We start from the raw sequence: 7,182 nt of genomic DNA on the forward strand, positions 1-7,182 counted from the left end.
GATTGTTATGTTTCAAAGAGACAAATAATCATGTTTTTTTTCCCGCTAAATGCTATATATCCGCCTCACTCTCAGAGAAATAAGTAGTACTGATAGGCTTTACACAGTCAAATGTAACAAATAACTAAATTGCCTATAAATAACTGTACATATGATACATACACTATTCAAAACATGTTTTTAAGAACATTATTCACTGCAGTAATATGAGATCTGTTTGTAGAACATTTACATTTGACATTTTAGTCATTTAGCATATGCTCTTATCCAGAGTGGCTTAGAGTAATTTCATTCATCTTATTAAGATAGCTAGGAGAGACAACCACATATCACAGTCAAATATACAGGATACAAACATTCCATTCCAGCTAAATTATTTATATGTAGCATTTTGCGAAAACACATTTTCATACACATCAAAAATCTGAGAAGAGTAATAACATTTTACACACATATGAAGGCACCCATAAGCAATCATTTATGATGAAAAAACAAAAATGTGAATATATATAAATGTGGATATAGAGTTGAAAAAATTAACTCTTGGAAATTAACTCTTCATACAGTGCATTCAGAAAGATTTCAAACCACTTGACTTTTTCCACATTTTGTTTTGTTACTGCCTTATTCTAAAATGGATTATACCGTTTTTTTCTTCTCATAAATCTACACACAATACCCCATAATGACAAAGCAAAAAATAATATATATATTACATTTACATACATCAGACCCTTTAATCAGTACTTTGCTGAAGCACCTTTGGCAGCGATTACAGCCTTGAGTCTTCATGGGTATGACGCTACAAGCTTGGCATACATTCTTCTCTTCAGATCCTCTGAATCTCTGTCAGGTTGTATGGGGAGCATCGCTCCACAGCTAATTTGTGGTCTCTCCAGAGATGTTCGATCGGGTTCAAGTCCGTGCTCTGGCTGGGCCACTCAAGGACATTCAGAGACTTGTCCCGAAGCCACTCCTGCATTGTCTTGGCTGTGTGCTTAGGGTCTTTGTCATGTTGGAAAGTCAACCTTCGCCCCAGTCTGAGGTCCTGAATGGTCTGGAGCAGGTTTTTATCAAGGATCTCTCTGTACTTTTCTCCGTTCATCTTTGTCTCGATCCTGACTAGTTTCCCAGTCCCTGCCACTGAAAAACATCCCCACAGCATGATGCTGCCACCACCATGCTTCACCGTAGGGATGGTTCCAGGTTTCCTCCAGATATGACACTTGGCATTCAGGCCAAAGAGTTCAGTCTTGGTTTCATCAGACCATAGAATATTGTTTCTCATGGTCTGAGAGTTTTTAGGTGGCTTTTGGCAAACTCCAAGCAGGCTGTCATGTACATTTTACTGAGGAGTGGCTTCCATATGGACACTCTACCATAAAGGCCTGATTAGTGGAGTGCTGCAGAGATGGTTGTCCTTCTGGAAGGTTCTCCCATTTCCACAGAGGAACTCCAGAGCTCTGTCAGAGTGACCATCGCATTCTTGGTCACCTCCCTGACCAAGGCCCTTCTCCTCCGATTGCTCAGTTTGGCTGGGCAGCCAGCACTAGGAAGAGTCTTGGTGGTTTCAAACTTCTTCCATTTAAGAATGATGGAGGCCGCTGTGTTCTTGAGGACCTTCAATGCTGCAGAAACTTTTTGGTAGCCTTCCCCAGATCTGTGCCTCGACACAATCATGTCTTGGAGATCTACGGACAATTCTTTCGACCTCATGACTTGGTTTTTGCTCTGACATGCACTGTCAACTGTGGGACTTTATATGAACAGGTGTATGCCTTTCCAGAGTCTCATAGGGTCTGAATACTTATGCAAATAAGTTTTTTATTTTTTTATTTTTTATTTTATTCTAAAACCCTGTTTTCATTATGGCGTATTGTGTGAGATTGATGAGGAAAACAATAAATGTAATCAATTTTAGAATATGGCTGTAACATCACAAAATGTGGAAAAAGTCAAGGGGTCAATTCCTGTCTCTCATTAATTCTATGTTTATCCCCTTGTGAGGGCGGCCGTTTCAGGAAAAGGGTGCATGCGTGCCAGAGAAGGAGTAAGTTTGTGTGTGTGTGTGTGTGTGTGTGTGTGTCCTTCGTGCTTGTGTGCGTGCGTGCATGCATTCCTGAAGATGAAAAATATCCCCCTTCCATTACTAGTACATGCCAGTTGGCGTATCTGGGCCTTCGTCCAGTTAATTAAGGTCCTCTTTGCATTGGGCATTTTCACTCTGCTGCCACAAGTGAGAGAATCTGAGGGAGACCACGGCTTCTTACTCATTGCTTGCCAAGAATAATGGGATAACACCAGTGTCCTCCAGATGGCAAACCTCAACTTCATCTTACGTAACGTCATCATGAGGTTGGAGATGGTGGGAAAATTAGTTCTCATCTCGGTGGATTATTTCCCATCTATATGTTTGTTCTTGCCTGTCGGTTATTTCTCTTCTTCTTTTGCCTTCCCCTCCTCTTCTTCGCCCAACTTTCCCACCTACAACTCCTCCTTTTCCTTCTTCCTTATAGTCTTACTCTTCCTCCTTCCCCCACCCCTCCTCCTCTTCCTCTGTAGTTGCAATGCTGGAGCGGGAGGCTCTATTGAGTTCAGCTTCCCTCCGACCTGGGTGAAAGAGGGGGAGAATCTGACCCTGCAGTGTGCCTTCTCCTCAGCCCTGCTGCCCTTCCAACAGGACGTGGCCTGGTTCAGAGATGGTGAGGTGAAGTGGGTATTAGCTTGTTCCCAGATCTGTTTGTGGGGTCTTGTCAACTCCTATCGACAATGACTATAGGAGTTGGCAAGATAGTGCAAACAGATCTTAGACCAGGCTAGTAAGAATCCTTCCCAAATATCAACTAGTATTGGAATTGTTGGCTGTATCGTCTGAACTGCATACAAGCCATACTTTATACACTGAGTGTACAAAACATTAGGAACACCTTCCTTATATTGAGTTCCACCCCCTTTCGCCCTCAGAACAGCCTCAATTCATCAGAGCATGGACTCTACAAGGTGTGGAAAGCGTTCCACAGGGATGCTGGCCCGTGTTGACTCCAATGCTTCCCACAGTTGTGTCAAGTTGGCTGGATGTCCTTTGGGTGGTGGACCATTCTTGATACACATGGGAAACTGTTGAGTGTGAAAACCCCAGCAGCATTGCAGTTCTTGACACACTCAAATCAGTGCGCCTGGCACCTACTAACACACCCCGTTCAAAGGCACTTAAATCTTTTGTCTTGAACATTCACTATCTGAATGGCAAACATACACAATCCATGTTTCATTTGTTTCAAGGCTTAAAAATATTTATTTAACCTGTCTCCTGCCCTTCATCTACACTGATTGAACTGGATTTAGCAAGTGACATGAATTAGGGATCATAGCGTTCACCTGGATTTACCTCAGTCTGTTCCTAATGTTTTGTACAATCAGTGAAAATTCAGGTTAATCTCCAAAAGCCCCACTGGGCACAGACGTCAAATCAACATCTATTCCACGTTCAACAGAAATGATGTGGAAACAACATTGATTCAAACAATGTGTGCCCAGTGGGCTGTTTTTTGTTGCCTCAGCTTCTTTGTATTATTCTGGTGTAAAGTACGTCACTGGCTAGAAGGTGCTGGGCCCCAAGAAAACTGACATAAATGAAGTAGGACCCGCACACAAGAATTCCACCTCCCTCCCACAGGAGTCCAACTGCGCCAGTCCAGCAGGGTGGAGCTTCAAACCGCCCTTCGCTCCGCTTCCCTCACCCCGAAGGGCATGCACAAGGAGCAGGAGGGCATGTACATGGTGCGTCTGCGTACCTGGAAGGGGGTCAAAGGTAGGTTCTGGGATGTTTTGTGTGTATCTGTGGGTCTGGTGTGAGGTTGCATGTTCCCTATAACATTCACAATAGCATGTCTGAGTTTGGAGTGTTCATAGTTTTTCTGGTGAAAATGTGGCCACCATATCTTTGGTGGCAGTGGTGAGATTTCGGTGCCAGTAGGGGCACTATACCAACATTAGGGCAATAATAAAAAACCACAATGCCAAGAGCAAGGCAGCTGCCAGCTGACCTGTTATGATCTTCAAGCAACTAGCCAACACTACAATAAAAGTAGCTTCTTCCCAAAGTTGCCTGAAGGCCTTGAGATAAGTCTGGGACCCACAGGTGTCTGTGGTTGGGTTTAGCAGTAGTGCGTTTCGAAACCAACCTAACACTTCCACACTTAATTTAAACCCACCACATTCACAGTCACGTCCACTGAATATTTAATGATACCAGTCGCCCACACCTCCCCACCCCCTTGCCCCTCCTCTCTCCCTCATCCCCACCACTGCAAACTCCCAGCCAGAGTGAGACCTCAATATCACTAACACTGCATTGTATTTTCTGTCTTATTAAGAAATCTTGGTCCTTAACTCCTGCTGGAGTTAGTCATTAGGGAGTGGAAGTGGATTTTTTCAGAATTTGCATTACAAATGGGAGGTAAGAGAGAAGAGACAAGGGCTGTGTTTGGTTTAGCCTTATAGCTTATCAGAGGGAGGGAGGGAGGGACCTCTTCACCACCGAGTACAGCAAAGTACAATTATGGACTGAGGGTGTCTACTAGTTCGAAATGGTCTCAATAGAATATGTCAAAATAGTGAGATGTCTGACATTTGACCGCAAGGACATTTATGACCAGTCATGCTGATACCTAGGCAATTGGTCATGACTCATCGGCCTTAAAGCTGAGATCTGCGAAAAGTGAAACAGCGCCACTGGTCGCCCAAGGCACATTTATTTGTTATTGTTATTGCTGTTCTATGGCGTGTGCAATGATGTCCGAGGGTGAAAAAAAGGGTTTGTGGCTTGAAGTAACGTATTTTATTGTTGTAAACGTCGCAAACGGACGTGGCAGTTTCACCACAACGGATTCCAACTTCAATTTCTCACACTTGCAGCACAAACTGTAAGAGAGTTGGAAAGACATTTTACTTGACATTTCTCTACTCTTCTGTTGGTGCAAAAGCAACAGTCTCTCAAAAGCCTCCGAGAATAGAAAACGGGTCTAATACATGTCACATCTTATCTCTTTAATCCTCTTAACATAATTCCCTCATTCCCTTCTCTCTCTCTCTCCTATCTCTCACTCCTATCTCTCCGTCTCTACCTATCTCTCTCTCTCTCTCTTTTTCTCTGTCTCTGTTTTACTGCTCTCCTTTGCTCTGTCTTTATAACGAATGCAGATTTGATGACCTGTTAATCTTACCTCCAGACAATGCATCCTCCTTCCCTGGCCATGCTTTCACATGGCTGCTCCAGACAGACTTTGTGGGAGGGTTTAATTGAACTGCCGTAGATTACATTACCTTGCTGGCTTTCAAGCCTCCCTCTCTCCCTCTCCCCATCTCGCCCCCTCTAATTTCTACTCCTTCAATTCAAGGGGCTTTATTGGCATGGGAAACATATGTTAACATTGCCAAAGCAAGTGAAGTAGACAAAATACAAAAGTGAAATAAACAATAAAAATAATGAACAGTAAACATAACACTCACAGAAGTTCCAAAAAGAATAAAGACATTACAAATGTCATATTATGTATATATACGGTGTTGTAACGATGTACAAATGGTTAAAGTACAAAAGGGAAAATAAATAAGCAGAAATATGAGTTGTATATACAGTGCCTTGCGAAAGTATTCGGCCCCCTTGAACTTTGGGACCTTTTGCCACATTTCAGGCTTCAAACATAAAGATATAAAACTGCCTTTTTTTGTGAAGAATCAACAACAAGTGAGACACAATCATGAAGTGGAACGACATTTATTGGATATTTCAAACTTTTTTAACAAATCAAAAACTGAAAAATTGGGCGTGCAAAATTATTCAGCCCCTTTACTTTCAGTGCAGCAAACTCTCTCCAGAAGTTCAGTGAGGATCTCTGAATGATCCAATGTTGACCTAAATGACTAATGATGATAAATACAATCCACCTGTGTGTAATCAAGTCTCCGTATAAATGCACCTGCACTGTGATAGTCTCAGAGGTCCGTTAAAAGCTCAGAGAGCATCATGAAGAACAAGGAACACACCAGGCAGGTCCGAGATACTGTTGTGAAGAAGTTTAAAGCCGGATTTGGATACAAAAAGATTTCCCAAGCTTTAAACATCCCAAGGAGCACTGTGCAAGCGATAATATTGAAATGGAAGGAGTATCAGACCACTGCAAATCTACCAAGACCTGGCCGTCCCTCTAAACTTTCAGCTCATACAAGGAGAAGACTGATCAGAGATGCAGCCAAGAGGCCCATGATCACTCTGGATGAACTGCAGAGATCTACAGCTGAGGTGGGAGACTCTGTCCATAGGACAACAATCAGTCGTATATTGCACAAATCTGTCCTTTATGGAAGAGTGGCAAGAAGAAAGCCATTTCTTAAAGATATCCATAAAAAGTGTTGTTTAAAGTTTGCCACAAGCCACCTGGGAGACACACCAAACATGTGGAAGAAGGTGCTCTGGTCAGATGAAACCAAAATTGAACTTTTTGGCAACAATGCAAAACGTTATGTTTGGCGTAAAAGCAACACAGCTGAACACACCATCCCCACTGTCAAACATGGTGGTGGCAGCATCATGGTTTGGGCCTGCTTTTCTTCAGCAGGGACAGGGAAGATGGTTAAAATTGATGGGAAGATGGATGGAGCCAAATACAGGACCATTCTGGAAGAAAACCTGATGGAGTCTGCAAAAGACCTGAGACTGGGACGGAGATTTGTCTTCCAACAAGACAATGATCCAAAACATAAAGCAAAATCTACAATGGAATGGTTCAAAAATAAACATATCCAGGTGTTAGAATGGCCAAGTCAAAGTCCAGACCTGAATCCAATCGAGAATCTGTGGAAAGAACTGAAAACTGCTGTTCACAAATGCTCTCCATCCAACCTCACTGAGCTCGAGCTGTTTTGCAAGGAGGAATGGGAAAAAATTTCAGTCTCTCGATGTGCAAAACTGATAGAGACATACCCCAAGCGACTTACAGCTGTAATCGCAGCAAAAGGTGGCGCTACAAAGTATTAACTTAAGGGGGCTGAATAATTTTGCACGCCCAATTTTTCAGTTTTTGATTTGTTAAAAAAGTTTGAAATATCCAATAAATGTCGTTCCACTTCATGATTGTGTCCCACCTGTTGTTGATTCTTCACAAAAAAATACAGTTTTAT

This window comes from Oncorhynchus mykiss, chromosome 2 (assembly GCF_013265735.2).
Source record: "Oncorhynchus mykiss isolate Arlee chromosome 2, USDA_OmykA_1.1, whole genome shotgun sequence".
Taxonomy (NCBI): Eukaryota; Metazoa; Chordata; class Actinopteri; order Salmoniformes; family Salmonidae; genus Oncorhynchus; species Oncorhynchus mykiss.